The following is a 17236-nucleotide window of genomic DNA, read 5'->3' as shown; positions in this document are numbered from 1 at the left end:
TTAACCTGCGGTAAGTCTGAGGGGGGTACGTAGTCCGGGCGCCACAACTTTCGTCTGAATCTGTGTTGTCAGGATGCAGATTGAGATTAAGTCCGTGGCATCCCACACTAGCCTTTATAAGCTGCTTCATGCCCACAGGTGACCAGCTGGATCATTACCAGCTATAATGGGGGCATAGTAATGGCTACAGGGGGCACTATTACCAGCTATAATGGGGGCATAGTAATGGCTACAGGGGGCACTATTACCAGCTATAATGGGGGCATAGTAATGGCTACAGGGGGCACTATTACCAGCTATAATGGGGGCATAGTAATGGCTACATGGGGCACTATTACCAGATATAATGGGGGCATAGTAATGGCTACAGGGGGCACTATTACCAGCTATAATGGGGGCATAGTAATGGCTACAGGGGGCACTATTACCAGCTATAATGGGGGCATAGTAATGGATACAGGGGGCACTATTACCAGCTATAATGGGGGCATAGTAATGGCTACAGGGGGCACTATTACCTGCTATAATGGGGGCATAGTAATGGCTACGGAGGGCACTATTACCGGCTATAATGGGGGCATAGTAATGGCTACAGGGGGCACTATTACCAGCTATAATGGGGGCATAGTAATGGCTACAGGGGGGCACTATTACAGGCTATAATGGGGGCATAGTAACGGCTACAGGGGGCACTATTACAAGCTATAATGGGGGCATAGTAATGGCTACAGGGGGCACTATTACCAGCTATAATGGGGGCATAGTAATGTCTACAGGGGGCACTATTACCAGCTATAATGGGGGCATAGTAATGGCTACAGGGGGCACTATTACCAGCTATAATGGGGGCATAGTATTGGCTACAGGGGGCACTATTACCAGCTATAATGGGGGCATAGTAATGGCTGCAGGGGGGGCACTATTACCAGCTATAATGGGGGCATAGTAATGTCTACAGGGGGCACTATTACCGGCTATTATGGGGGCATAGTAATAGCTACAGGGGGCACTATTACCAGCTATAATGGGGGCATAGTAATGGCTACGGAGGGCACTATTACCGGCTATAATGGGGGCATAGTAATGGCTACAGGGGGGCACTATTACCAGCTATAATGGGGGCATAGTAATGGCTACAGGGGGCACTATTACCAGCTATAATGGGGGCATAGTAATGGCTACAGGGGGCACTATTACCAGCTATAATATAATGGGGGGATAGTAATGGCTACAGGGGGCACTATTACCAGCTATATTGGGGGCATAGTAATGGCTACAGGGGGCACCATTACCAGCTATAATATAATGGGGGCATAGTAATGGCTACAGGGGGCATTATTACCAGCTATATTGGGGGCATAGTAATGGCTACAGGGGGCACTTACCAGCTATAATGGGGGCACAGTAATGGCTACAGGGGGCACTATTACCAGCTATATTGGGGGCATAGTAATGGCTACAGGGGGCACTACTACCAGCTATAATGGGGGCATAGTAATGGCTACATGGGGCACTATTACCAGCTATAATGGGGGCATAGTAATGGCTACATGGGACACTATTACCAGCTATAATGGGGGCATAGTAATGGCTACAGGGGGGCACTATTACCAGCTATAATGGGGGCATAGTAATGGCTACAGGGGGCACTATTACCAGCTATAATGGGGGCATAGTAATGGCTACAGGGGGCACTATTACCAGCTATAATGGGGGCATAGTAATGGCTACATGGGGCACTACTACCAGCTATAATGGGGGCATAGTAATGGCTACATGGGGCACTATTACCAGCTATAATGGGGGCATAGTAATGGCTACAGGGGGCACTATTACCGGCTATAATGGGGGCATAGTAATGGCTACAGGGGGGCACTATTACCAGCTATAATGGGGGCATAGTAATGGCTACAGGGGGCACTATTACCAGCTATAATGGGGGCATAGTAATGGCTACAGGGGGCACTATTACCAGCTATAATATAATGGGGGGATAGTAATGGCTACAGGGGGCACTATTACCAGCTATATTGGGGGCATAGTAATGGCTACAGGGGGCACCATTACCAGCTATAATATAATGGGGGCATAGTAATGGCTACAGGGGGCATTATTACCAGCTATATTGGGGGCATAGTAATGGCTACAGGGGGCACTACTACCAGCTATAATGGGGGCATAGTAATGGCTACATGGGGCACTATTACCAGCTATAATGGGGGCATAGTAATGGCTACATGGGGCACTATTACCAGCTATAATGGGGGCATAGTAATGGCTACAGGGGGCACTAATACCAGCTATATTGGGGGCATAGTAATGGCTACAGGGGGCACTATTACCAGCTATATTGGGGGCATAGTAATGGCTACAGGGGGCACTATTACAGGGTATAATGGGGGCATAGTAATGGCTACAGGGGGCACTATTACCAGCTATAATGGGGGCATAGTAATGGCTACAGGGGGCACTTACCAGCTATAATGGGGGCATAGTAATGGCTACAGGGGGCACTATTACCTGCTATAATATAATGGGGGCATAGTAATGGCTACAGGGGGCACTATTACCAGCTATATCGGGGGCATAGTAATGGCTACAGGGGGCACTATTACCAGCTATAATGGGGGCATAGTAATGGCTACATGGGGCACTATTACCAGCTATATTGGGGGCATAGTAATGGCTACAGGGGGCGCTATTACCAGCTATAATTGGGGCATAGTAATGGCTACAGGGGGCACTATTACCAGCTATAATGGGGGCATAGTAATGGCTACAGGGGGCACTATTACAGGGTATAATGGGGGCATAGTAATGGCTACAGGGGGCACTATTACCAGCTATAATGGGGGCATAGTAATGGCTACAGGGGGCACTATAACCAGCTATAATGGGGGCATAGTAATGGCTACAGGGGGCACCATTACCAGCTATAATGGGGGCATAGTAATGGCTACAGGGGGCACTATAACCAGCTATAATGGGGGCATAGTAATGGCTACAGGGGGCACTATTACCAGCTATAATGGGGGCATAGTAATGGCTACAGGGGGCACTTACCAGCTATAATTGGGGCATAGTAATGGCTACAGGGGGCACTATTACAGGGTATAATGGGGGCATAGTAATGGATACAGGGGGCACTATTACCATCTATAATGGGGGCATAGTAATGGCTACAGGGGGCACTATTACCAGCTATAATGGGGGCATAGTAATGGCTACAGGGGGCACTATTACCAGCTATAATGTTGGCATAGTAATGGCTACAGGGGGCACTTACCAGCTATAATGGGGGCATAGTAATGGCTACAGGGGGCACTATTACCAGCTATAATATAATGGGGGCATAGTAATGGCTACAGGGGGCACTATTACCAGCTATATCGGGGGCATAGTAATGGCTACAGGGGGCACTATTACCAGCTATAATGGGGGCATAGTAATGGCTACATGGGGCACTATTACCAGCTATATTGGGGGCATAGTAATGGCTACAGGGGACACTATTACCAGCTATAATGGGGGCATAGTAATGGCTACAGGGGGCGCTATTACCAGCTATAATTGGGGCATAGTAATGGCTACAGGGGGCACTATTACCAGCTATAATGGGGGCATAGTAATGGCTACAGGGGGCACTATTACAGGGTATAATGGGGGCATAGTAATGGCTACAGGGGGCACTATTACCATCTATAATGGGGGCATAGTAATGGCTACAGGGGGCACTATTACCAGCTATAATGGGGGCATAGTAATGGCTACAGGGGGCACTTACCAGCTATAATGGGGGCATAGTAATGGCTACAGGGGGCACTATTACCAGCTATAATGGGGGCATAGTAATGGCTACAGGGGGCACTATTACCAGCTATAATGGGGGCATAGTAATGGCTACAGGGGGCACTATTACCAGCTATAATGGGGGCATAGTATTGGCTACAGGGGGCACTATTACCAGCTATAATGGGGGCATAGTAATGTCTACATGGGGCACTATTACCAGCTATAATGGGGGCATAGTAATGTCTACATGGGGCACTATTACCAGCTATAATGGGGGCATAGTAATGTCTACAGGGGGGCACTATTACCAGCTATAATGGGGGCATAGTAATGTCTACAGGGGGGCACTATTACCAGCTATAATGGGGGCATAGTAATGTCTACAGGGGGGCACTATTACCAGCTATAATGGGGGCATAGTAATGTCTACAGGGGGCACTATTACCAGCTATAATGGGGGCATAGTAATGTCTACAGGGGGCACTATTACCAGCTATAATGGGGGCATAGTAATGTCTACAGGGGGCACTATTACCAGCTATAATGGGGGCATAGTTATGGCTACAGGGGGCACTATTACCAGCTATAATGGGGGCATAGTAATGGCTACATGGGGCACTATTACCAGCTATAATGGGGGCATAGTAATGGCTACAGGGGGCACTATTACCAGCTATAATGGGGGCAAAGTAATGGCTACATGGGGCACTATTACAAGCTATAATGGGGGCATAGTAATGGCTACAGGGGGCACTATTACCAGCTATAATGGGGGCATAGTAATGGCTACAGGGGGCACTATTACCAGCTATAATGGGGGCATAGTAATGGCTACAGGGGGCACTATTACCAGCTATAATGGGGGCATAGTAATGGCTACAGGGGGCACTATTACCAGCTATAATGGGGGCATAGTAATGGCTACAGGGGGCACTATTACCAGCTATAATGGGGGCATAGTAATGGCTACAGGGGGCACTATTACCAGCTATAATGGGGGCATAGTAATGGCTACAGGGGGCACTATTACCAGCTATAATGGGGGCATAGTAATGGCTACAGGGGGCACTATTACCAGCTATAATGGGGGCATAGTAATGGCTACATGGGGCACTATTACCAGCTATAATGGGGGCATAGTAATGGCTACAGGGGGCACTATTACCAGCTATAATGGGGGCATAGTAATGGCTACAGGGGGCACTATTACCAGCTATAATGAGGGCATAGTAATGGCTACAGGGGGCACTAATATCGGCTATATTGGGGGCATAGTAATGGCTACAGGGGGCACTATTACCGGCTATAATGGGGGCATAGTAATGGCTACAGGGGGCACTATTACCAGCTATAATGGGGGCATAGTAATGGCTACAGGGGGCACTATTACCAGCTATAATGAGGGCATAGTAATGGCTACAGGGGGCACTATTAACAGCTATAATGGGGGCATAGTAATGGCTACAGGGGGCACTATTACTAGCTATAATGGGGGCATAGTAATGGCTACAGGGGGCACTATTACCAACTACAAGGGGTGCATAGTAATGGCTACAGGGGGCACTATTACCAGCTATAATGGGATCATAGTAATGGCTACAGGGGGCACTATTACCAGCTATAATGGGGGCATAGTAATGGCTACAGGGGGCACTATTACCAGCTATAATGGGGGCATAGTAATGGCTACAGGGGGCACTATTACCGGCTATAATGGGGGCATAGTAATGGCTACAGGGGGCACTATTACCAGCTATAATGGGGGCATAGTAATGGCTACAGGGGGCACTATTACCAGATATAATGGGGGCATAATAATGGCTACAGGGGGCACTATTACCAGCTATATTGGGGGCATAGTAATGGCTACAGGGGGCACTATTACCAGCTATAATGGGGGCATAGTAATGGCTACAGGGGGCACTATTACCAGCTATAATGGGGGCATAGTAATGGCTACAGGGGGCACTATAACCAGCTATAATGGGGGCATAGTAATGGCTACAGGGGGCACTAATACCAGCTATAATAGGGCATAGTAATGGCTACAGGGGGCACTATTACCAGCTATAATGGGGGCATAGTAATGGCTACAGGGGGGCACTATTACCAGCTATAATGGGGGCATAGTAATGGCTACAGGGGGCACTATTACCAGCTATAATGGGGGCATAGTAATGGCTACATGGGGCACTATTACCAGATATAATGGGGGCATAGTAATGGCTACAGGGGGCACTATTACCAGCTATAATGGGGGCATAGTAATGGCTACAGGGGGCACTATTACCAGCTATAATGGGGGCATAGTAATGGCTACAGGGGGCACTATTACCAGCTATAATGGGGGCATAGTAATGGCTACATGGGGCACTATTACCAGATATAATGGGGGCATAGTAATGGCTACAGGGGGCACTATTACCAGCTATAATGGGGGCATAGTAATGGCTACAGGGGGCACTATTACCAGCTATAATGGGGGCATAGTAATGGCTACATGGGGCACTATTACCAGATATAATGGGATCATAGTAATGGCTACAGGGGGCACTATTACCAGCTATAATGGGGGCATAGTAATGGCTACAGGGGGCACTATTACCAGCTATAATGGGGGCATAGTAATGGCTACAGGGGGCACTATTACCAGCTATAATGGGATCATAGTAATGGCTACAGGGGGCACTATTACCAGCTATAATGGGGGCATAGTAATGGCTACAGGGGGCACTATTACCAGCTATAATGGGGGCATAGTAATGGCTACAGGGGGCACTATTACCAGCTATAATGGGGGCATAGTAATGGCTACAGGGGACACTAATACCAACTACAAGGGGTGCACCTCTTCCCAGCTGCAGAGGGTCACTATTACTGGCTACAAATTTGAAAACTTACACCAGTTAGAGGGGGCCCTATTAATGTCTACAGCACATTTTTCCCCAACCAGGGTGCCTCCAGCTGTTGCAAAACTACAACTCCCAGCATGCCCAGACAGCCAACGGCTGTCCGGGCATGCTGGGAGTTGTAGTCTTGAAACAGCTGGAGGCCCCCTGGTTGGGGAAACAGGGCTACAGGGGGAACCAATACTGGCTACAAGGGAAACATAACTATCCCCATTTACAGGGGGCACTACACCGGCTACAACCCCATTAACGGGGGCACTGTGACCAACTACAGGTTTATTACCAGCTAAAACCCCATTAATGGCTCCAAAGTGGAGTAACTATTATTAGTTAATTCCTGACAATAGCCCCGTCACCCAGCTTTCCTAGATACAGACAAAAAGGTGCCGGAACTTGGCGTGGATTTTCCCCAATACGATTTATACACACAGATATACATACAGCAGCCATCTGTTGTGTATACAGCAGCACAGAGGAGCCCTGCGCCCTGGATAGATGTATATTATAAGCCTATAATGGAGCAGCATACACCCCCTGATACCGCGGCTCCCTATAGACGAGCGGATCTGCCGCAGGGCCCCGATCACACATCGGGAATAGACGCAGAAAGGCGATCCCGCCAAGTTTCAGGCCCAACCGCCCACACCGGACCCCCCCCTCTCTCCCTCTCCTCTATGTGCAACACGAAGCGGCGGCCGGGAGGCCCGGAAACACGGACAGGCGGACGGGGGGGGGGACAGACCGGGGGGGGGGAGGAGGAGCGGGATAAGAAACGAGAAGTGACCTGTTTGTGGCATCCTTATGTGCGCGCTGAGGTAAGAGCTGCTCCTGGCTGGCAATCAATGGAGAGAGACAGGCACACGGCGGTCACAGGCTCCTCCCCCTCGTCCGCGCGGCCACGCCCACTAGAAGATTACGCCACGCCCCTCGTCCTAGCTGCTGCCCGCGGGAAAATCTCCGCGCTCTGATTGGCTGGCGGAGCGGTGAGGCAGCGGCGGCACAACCGGGGATTTCAAATGTAACGTTTGGAGTGTGACGTAGGGAGGGAGCTGGCGGGGAGCCATGGCGGCGGCGGCGGCGGGATCACGTCACTATCGCTCTGCTATACGTTGTGTATTGTAATGGGTGCGGTGTTGGGGATCTTATTATTTATGCCACTGCTAATGCGAATATAAAATGGAGGGTTCTTACTTTACCGTGATGGTGGTTTTGTTTATTTTGGAACATTTCTGAGATTTTATTCTTTTGAGCCTCATTATTTGGGGACCCACTTCTCCTTTTTTCAAAATGGGTTTTCCCAGGTATCACATAGCCACTTTGACCTCTAGGACACAGCCACTGGCTAAACGGGCGCTCTGGACCCATCCACTAAATGTAAACAGGGGTGCTCTGGACCCATCCACTAAATGTAAACAGGGGTGCTCTGAAACGACTCGCTGAATAAACAGAGGGGGCGCTCTGGACCCACCCACTGAATTTAAATAGAGATGCTTTGTCCTTGCCCACCGAATATACGCAGGGATACCCTGGATCCACCCACTGAATAAATAGGGGTGCCTTGGGCTTGTACCATTCTACAAGATTATACAGTTTCCATCACTTCATTGGGAAGTGTGCAGCTACGGCTTCCTTGAGAGCCATACCACCTTGGTGTTTTTTTTAATTATTATTTTTAAACATTTCTGAGATTGTATTTTTTAAGCCTCTTTATAATTCTAGTGACATCTACCCCTTCCCCCCCCCCCCTTTTTTAATGGGCTTTCCCATTTTTCACCCAACCACAGTGACCTCTAGGACCAGCCACTGGATATACAGGGGTGTTCTATAACCACCCACTGAATATAAACAGGGGTTCTCTGGACTCGCCTACTGAATATAAACAGGGGTTCTCTGGACTCCCCTACTGAATATAAACAGGGGTTCTCTGGACTCACCTACTGAATAAAAACAGGGGTTCTCTGGACTCACCCACTGAATATAAACAGGGGTGCTCTGGGATCACCCACTGAATATAAACAGGGGTGCTCTGGGATCACCCACTGAATATAAACAGGGGTGCTCTGGACTCACCCACTAAATATAAACAGGGGTGCTCTGGACTCGCCCACTGAATATAAACAGGGGTGCTCTGGGCCCACCCACTGAATATAATAAACAGGGGTGCTCTAGACCCTCCAACTGGATAAAGCAGCGCTCTGGATCCATCCACTGTATAAAAGGGCTATCTGAACCCCTCCTTTTTTTTTCTTACTTTTTGGGTTTTCCTAGTTATCACATAGCCACAGTGACCTCTAGAGCTCACCCCCAGGAGTGCTCAGTGCTCATGACCCGCCCACTGAATATAAATGGGTGTGCTCTGGATGGACTTGCCCACTGAATATAAATGGGTGTGCTCTGGATGGACCCGCCCACTGAATATAAATGGGTGTGCTCTGGATGGACCCACCCACTGAATATAAATGGATGTGCTTTGGATGGACCGACCCACTGAATATAAATGGGTGTGCTCTGGATCGACTGACCCACTGAATATAAATGGATGTGCTCTGGGTGGACCCGCCCACTGAATATAAATGGATGTGCTCTGGGTGGACCCACTGGATAAATGGGTGCCCTGGACTGGTACCATTCTACAAGATAATACAGTGTAATTTACTCCAGTGGGGAGTGTGTAGCTACATCTTCATTGATGGCCGTACCACCTTGCTGGATTCTTGGTGCATGGTTTTTTTTTTTTTTTTTTTTTTTGGGGGGGGGGGGGGGGCGGTGTTAACATTTTGGCTTCTTCATGATCCATCATCCTCTACCCACTTTTTAGTGAGTTTTCCCATTTATTAGACAGCGACTGTGACCTCTAGAAATGCACACTGGATAAACAGGGGTGTCCTGGACCCACCCACAGGGTAAACATGAGTGCCCTGGACCCACCGACTTATTAAGCGGGTTCCCAGAACTGGTACCATTCAACAAGATGATGCAGTTTCTATTACTCCGGTGGGGAGTGTGCAGCTACATCTTTATTGATATTCATTAATAGCTGTACCACTTTGGTGCAGTTTTGACTTTGGAACATTTCCAAGATTTTTTTTTTTTTTTTTAACCTATTCATGATTTGGGTGACCCCTCCTTTTTAAAATATATTTCCCATTTATCACACAGCCACAGTGGCCTCTAGGACCCACCTACTGGATAAAGAGGGGCGCTTTGGATTCACTTATTGAATATAAACAGGGGTGCCCTGGACGGGTACAATTCTACAAGATGATACAGTTTCCTTTACTCCCATGGCAAGTGTGAAGTTGTCTTTGATGTTTTTGTTTGTTTGTTTTTAACATTTCTGAGATTGTAGTTTCTTTTGGCCTCCTCATGATTTGGGATAAACCCTCCTACCCTACCTTTTTAAAAATGGTTTTTACATTTACTACACAACCACAGTGACCTCTAGGACAAACATTGTTGCCCTGGACCCATCCATTGGGAAACAGGAGTGCCCTGGACCCATCCATTGGGAAACAGGAGTGCCCTGGACCCATCCATTGGGAAACAGGAGTTCCCTGTACTGGTACCATTTTACAAGATGAGAGAAACAAGTGTCAAGCTTCTTTCTCCACTTTAGGTGTTTTGCGCACGGACAGCCTGGCAGTGCAACCAGCCAGTAATTGACAGACAGCAACAAAGACCCTACTGGTGACCAAATGGCGATCTCTGTGGGCTTATGGTGGGGATTACACAAGACAAGTCTTACATTGGATGCTTTCTGATTGGCTTCCTTGCCATACTGGTTTTGGTTATACAATGTACTTATAATTACATAATCCAAACAAGAAAGAATAACGGAGTACTCACCCCAATTTCAGTAGACATGTGGATACTTCTTCATTTCATAACTCGTACCGGCATGAACATTAAAAAGGGGAAGGCAGACAAGATGGTAAGCGGGGAGTTCTCAATCACACAGGGCTTTGCCCCGTGTGATTGAGAACCCCCCTGCTTACCATCTTGTAAGCTTTGCCCCGTGTGATTGAGAACCCCCCTGCTTACCATCTTGTAAACTTTGCCCCGTGTGATTGAGAACCCCCCCCCCCTCTTACCATCTTGTAAGCTTTGCCCTGTGTAATTGAGAACCCCCCTCTTACCATCTTGTAAGCTTTGCCCATGTGATTGAGAACCCCCCTCTTACCATCTTGTAAGCTTTGGCCCGTGTGATTGAGAACCCCCCTCTTACCATCTTGTAAGCTTTGGCCCGTGTGATTGAGAACCCCCCGCTTACCATCTTGTAAGCTTTGCCCCGTGTGATTGAGAACCCCCCTCTTACCATCTTGTAAGCTTTGGCCCGTGTGATTGAGAACCCCCCTCTTACCATCTTGTAAGCTTTGCCCCGTGTGATTGAGAACCCCCCTCTTACCATCTTGTAAGCTTTGCCCCGTGTAATTGAGAACCCCCCTCTTACCAACTTGTAAGCTTTGCCCCGTGTGATTGAGAACCCCCCTCTTACCATCTTGTAAGCTTTGCCCTATGTGATTGAGAACCCCCCTGCTTACCATCTTGTAAGCTTTCCCCCGTGTGATTGAGAATCCCCCTCTTACCATCTTGTAAGCTTTCCCCCGTGTGATTGAGAACCCCCCTCTTACCATCTTGTAAGCTTTGCCCCGTGTGATTGAGAACCCCCCGATTACCATCTTCTCTGCCTTCCCCTTTTTGATGTTCCTGCCGGCACATGAGTTATGAAATAAAGAAGTATCCACATGTCTACTGAAATTGGGGTGAGTACTCCGTTATTCTTTCTCGTTTGGATTACATGGCTGTTTACTGTTTTCTACGTGTAGCACCACCATTATAAGTGGCATACTAGAAGTGCGAAAGGACATCTTCCTTATTGGCACCTGTATTGCTTTATTAGTGGTAGTGCCAGGATTATATTTCTTCTCTGCGAGTGTTCTAATAACTACGTTGCTAAACTATAAGTGCCATGGTGCTGAAAACAGGAGTCAGGAAAGGTGAGTATCCCTTTTTATTTACCCCACTGCATAACAAAATATTCCCTTTAATTTCAAGAAATAACTGTTCAATTGTTGACTAATATATCCCGCCCCCTGGCAGGAGCCAATGTTATTCACTTTGTTAGATCATTGAACTCTTGTCCTATGCCTAATTATAAAAAAAAATACAGCATGGAGTGCTGAAATAACACCAACAGACTGTCTACAATTCTGGTTTTGAGTGAATTCTTCAAGGAATAAATGCCCCTTCCTGTGAACTGGCGGAAAATACCAGCAGAAAACATTTGTTCCGGAGATCGTCTTTCTATTTGACTGAACACTTGCTCACGCTGAGAGTTCGAGATATTCTCATCATTGATGGACTTCATTTACGTGATGTGTGACACTCGCCCTAATAAGGTTATGTATCAGATCAATACACATTTGCATGTAGTTTCAGAGTGTGTAGGTGATTTTTCCTAAGCACTTACCCTACCTATATTAAGAATATCAGTTTAGATTGTTTTTTAGTGAAACCACTTCCTCTTAAGAGATCAGCGGAGTAATAATAGCATCCACAAGACTGAGTTTTCTCATGGTGATTCACTGTTAAAAATTCATTGAGTTGTCCTCTCCTATCAAGTTCCTACTTATTTTTTCCTAATATAAGCCTATAAGAAACCAGTGTGGCCACTAATACCACTTCCATAGCTTTTCTAGTATACCTAACTGTGGATATTGAACATACTTATGTAGATAAGAAGCAGGTGATGCATTACTGTAGTACCAAACCTATTTTAGATTCATTTATCTATTCATTTAGATGAACAGAGGTCTCAGCAGAGAGCACTGTGGTCAGACAGAAAATAATTACACAACTTCCTGTAGAGCATACAGCAGCTGATAAGTACTGAAAGGATTAAGATTTTTATTAGAAGTAATTTACAAATCTGTCTAAAGTGTACCTTTTGATATTATGTAGATGATACTATTATATGATACTGTTGAATGTGTATATTTTTGGGTGAAAAAATGCTGTCCCTGCAGATGTCGTATGTGTCTCTCTATGAGGAATCCAAATACAGGAAGTGCGGGCGGGACAAGCAGGGCTCTGTGCAGGCTCCTGGCTTGTCAATCATCCTGATGTGTGAGCCACAAGCATATCACAGAGCCCTGCTTGTCCTCAGTGTACAGAGCCCTGCTTGTCCTCACTGCACAGAGCCCTGCTTGTCCTCACTGCACAGAGCCCTGCTTGTCCTCAGTGTACAGAGCTCTGCTTGTCCTCACTGCAAAGAGCCCTGCTTGTCCTCAGTGTACAGAGCCCTGCTTGTCCTCAATGTACAGAGCTCTGCTTGTCCTCAGTGTACAGAGCCCTGCTTGTCCTCACTGCACAGAGCCCTGCTTGTCCTCACTGCACAGAGCCCTGCTTGTCCTCACTGCACAGAGCCCTGCTTGTCCTCACTGCACAGAGCCCTGCTTGTCCTCACTGCACAGAGCCCTGCTTGTCCTCAGTGTACAGAGCCCTGCTTGTCCTCACTGCACAGAGCCCTGCTTGTCCTCAGTGTACAGAGCCCTGCTTGTCCTCAGTGTACAGAGCCCTGCTTGTCCTCAGTGTACAGAGCCCTGCTTGTCCTCAGTGCACAGAGCCCTGCTTGTCCTCACTGCACAGAGCCCTGCTTGTCCTCACTGAAAAGAGCCCTGCTTGTCCTCACTGCACAGAGCCCTGCTTGTCCTCACTGCACAGAGCCCTGCTTGTCCTCACTGCACAGAGCCCTGCTGGTCCTCACTGCACAGAGCCCTGCTGGTCCTCACTGCACAGAGCCCTGCTTGTCCTCACTGCACAGAGCCCTGCTTGTCCTCACTGCACAGAGCCCTGCTTGTCCTCAGTGTACAGAGCCCTGCTTGTCCTCTCTGCACAGAGCCCTGCTTGTCCTCAGTGTACAGAGCCCTGCTTGTCCTCAGTGTACAGAGCCCTGCTTGTTCTCAGTGTACAGAGCCCTGCTTGTCCTCAGTGTACAGAGCCCTGCTTGTCCTCAGTGTACAGAGCCCTGCTTGTCCTCAGGGTACAGAGCCCTGCTTGTCCTCATGGTACAGAGCCCTGCTTGTCCTCAGGGTACAGAGCCCTGCTTGTCCTCAGTGCACAGAGCCCTGCTTGTCCTCAGTGCACAGAGCCCTGCTTGTCCTCAGTGCACAGAACCCTGCTTGTCCTCAGTGTACAGAGCCCTCCTTGTCCTCAGTGTACAGAGCCCTCCTTGTCCTCAGTGCACAGAGCCCTGCTTGTCCTCACTGCACAGAGCCCTGCTTGTCCTCACTGCACAGAGCCCTGCTGGTCCTCACTGCACAGAGCCCTGCTGGTCCTCACTGCACAGAGCCCTGCTTGTCCTCACTGAAAAGAGCCCTGCTTGTCCTCACTGCACAGAGCCCTGCTTGTCCTCACTGCACAGAGCCCTGCTTGTCCTCACTGCACAGAGCCCTGCTGGTCCTCACTGCACAGAGCCCTGCTGGTCCTCACTGCACAGAGCCCTGCTTGTCCTCACTGCACAGAGCCCTGCTTGTCCTCACTGCACAGAGCCCTGCTTGTCCTCAGTGTACAGAGCTCTGCTTGTCCTCACTGCAAAGAGCCCTGCTTGTCCTCAGTGTACAGAGCCCTGCTTGTCCTCAATGTACAGAGCTCTGCTTGTCCTCAGTGTACAGAGCCCTGCTTGTCCTCACTGCACAGAGCCCTGCTTGTCCTCAGTGTACAGAGCCCTGCTTGTCCTCTCTGCACAGAGCCCTGCTTGTCCTCAGTGTACAGAGCCCTGCTTGTCCTCAGTGTACAGAGCCCTGCTTGTTCTCAGTGTACAGAGCCCTGCTTGTCCTCAGTGTACAGAGCCCTGCTTGTCCTCAGTGTACAGAGCCCTGCTTGTCCTCAGGGTACAGAGCCCTGCTTGTCCTCAGGGTACAGAGCCCTGCTTGTCCTCAGGGTACAGAGCCCTGCTTGTCCTCAGTGCACAGAGCCCTGCTTGTCCTCAGTGCACAGAGCCCTGCTTGTCCTCAGTGCACAGAACCCTGCTTGTCCTCAGTGTACAGAGCCCTCCTTGTCCTCAGTGTACAGAGCCCTGCTTGTCCTCAGTGTACAGAGCCCTGCTTGTCCATCCACACTTCCTGTATTTGGACTCCTCACAGAGACAAACAGGCAATAGCTGCAGGGACAAAAATATACAAATTTTTTAACCAATGTATATTACAAATATTTATATAATGATATCTATATTATATAAAAAGTTTATTTTTTATAGCAGGTACACTTTAACTTTCTGGAACCAAATAAAAAAATGTTTTCCATGAGAGTACCACTTAAAGACAAAAAACCCCACCTTTTGCATAAGGGGGTTGGTTAGGGTAAATGTACAGTAACTCAACTATATTTTTAGGTGACATATAAGTAACATGTGTACCAAGTTTCATGGAAAATCTTAAGCCATTTAGAAGTTATGTTGGAACATACACACATACCGTATTTTTCGCCGTATAAGACGCACTTTTTCTTCCCCAAAACTGGGAGGAAAAAGTCTGTGCGTCTTATACGGCGAATACACCCCCTATCGCGGCGGTCCCTGCGGCCATCAACAGCCGGGACCCGCGGCTAATACAGGACATCACCGATCGCGGTGATGCCCTGTATTAACCCTTCAGACACGGCGATCAAAGCTGACCGCCGCGTCTGAAGGGAAAGTGACACTAACCCGGCTGCTCAGTCGGGCTGTTCGGGACCACCGCGATTTCACCGCGGCCGTCCCGAACAGCCCGACTGAATAGCCGGGTTAGTGCTTACAGGACACCGGGAGGGACCTTACCTGCCTCATCGGTGTCTTCTCCGTTCAGGGATCCCCTGTATGGCCGGCGCTCTCCTTCCTCGTCATCACGTCGTCGCGCACGTGCGTCGGCGTGCGTAGCGACGCGATAGCGGCGACGGAGAGCGAGGATACCCGGCCGGCAGCAGAGACGTTCCAGAGCGACGGGGACACGGCGACAGCGATGGAGCGACATCCAGGGCAGCGGTGACGGGTCCGGAGCGGCGGGGACACGTGAGTATTACCTCCTATGCAGTGGTCTTCAATCTGCAGACCTCCAGATGTTGCAAAACTACAACTCCCAGCATGCCCGGACAGCCAACGGCTGTCCGGGCATGCTGGGAGTTGTAGTTTTGCAACATCTGGAGGTCCGCAGGTTGAAGACCACTATTGGGTTCAAAATCTTTATTTTTTTAGATTTTGCACCTATAAATTGGGTGCGTCTTATACGCCGGTGCGTCCTATAGGGCGAAAAATACGGTACATACGCAGATTTTTATTTTTTCCGAGTCCAGAACCAGATTTCATTGGATTAGTACTAATATTATAGTACACTTCTCATCCCAACAAACAGCATCTGGATATAACAGGCAGCTTATTTGTGATACCTCATGTACCATGCCCCTCCATGTCTTTGTGTGGGAGTCGCCTTCCTTCACGGCCTCTTATGTCAGGACTCCACGGCCTCCCAGGGTGCTTTATTTTTAGGAAGAATTGAACTGAATCGCCAAGATCAGAGGGCCAGCTGAAAATAATGGTCAGGTGGGGGAAGGGACCACACAACGGAATCCCATGCCATTTCTATAGGTCCTATTCACACATGCAATCCAGTGCAGTCTGGTGCCGATAGGAACAGCTTATTAATAATAACCCTGGAACCAGATGATCCTAACAGTTTACACTCCCCTCTTTCTCAATAGTAGAATGATGCATTACTTTCCATTAAAAGTCATTAAATATACATGGAAAAAAATCTTCTATGGGAATTTTTTGGTTTTGTTCTGAATGTGAAAATTGCATTCTAAATACAAACCTTATCCAGGACGGGCCTGGAATGTAGTAACTGGTTAATAAGCCCCTTGGGTCCTATGAAAAACATTTAGATGTATTTTATGTGTTGGGGAAATCACTTAATATAACCAAAACCACATTTATAATAGGATACAAAAAAAAAATTAGTATGAGAAGAAACTCAACAATATAATGAATAAGCCATATAGGGAAACTCCATGGTAGATGGGAGGCTTTGTACACATCTTGCATTGGGGCATTAAAGGGGTTCTCCGGTGCTTAAACATCTTATCCCCTATCCAAAGGATAGGGGATAAGATGCCTGATCGCGGGATTCCCGCCGCTGGCGACCCCCGGGATCATGCACGCGGCACCCCGTTTGTAATCAGTCCCCGGAGCGTGTTCGCTCCGGGTATGATTACGGGCGACTACAGGGCGAGCGGCATCTGACGTCACGCCTGCACCGGCGTGTGACGTCACACTACGCCCCTCGATACTACGCCCTGCGGTCGACCATAATCAGACCCGGAGCGAACATGCTCCGGGGACTGATTACAAACGGGGTGCCGCGTGCATGATCCCGGGGATCCCCAGCGGCGGGACTCCCGTGATCAGGCATCTTATACTCTATCCTTTGGATAGGGGATAAGATGTTTAAGCACCAGAGAACCCCTTTAAAGCTTCAGGTGGCACCTCTGGATGACAGCTGGGT

The 17236-nt window shown here is 48.6% G+C and overlaps 1 protein-coding gene across 1 annotated transcript in view; it reads right to left on the bottom strand.

The window, feature by feature from the left end:
* The window catches only part of NSD2 (nuclear receptor binding SET domain protein 2), a 117014-nt gene extending 109279 nt beyond the window's left edge, over nt 1–7735 (bottom strand). Inside the window, 1 exon segment of the mRNA XM_056541252.1 lies at nt 7486–7735. The gene's annotated coding sequence lies outside the window, so the exon portion shown is untranslated.
* Nucleotides 7736–17236: the final 9501 nt, after the last annotated feature.

The sequence above is a fragment of the Hyla sarda genome, chromosome 1 (assembly GCF_029499605.1).
Source record: "Hyla sarda isolate aHylSar1 chromosome 1, aHylSar1.hap1, whole genome shotgun sequence".
In the NCBI taxonomy this organism is placed as follows: Eukaryota; Metazoa; Chordata; class Amphibia; order Anura; family Hylidae; genus Hyla; species Hyla sarda.
The sequence above is the reverse complement of the archived record's forward strand: the minus strand, read 5'-3'. Positions and strand labels throughout refer to the sequence as shown.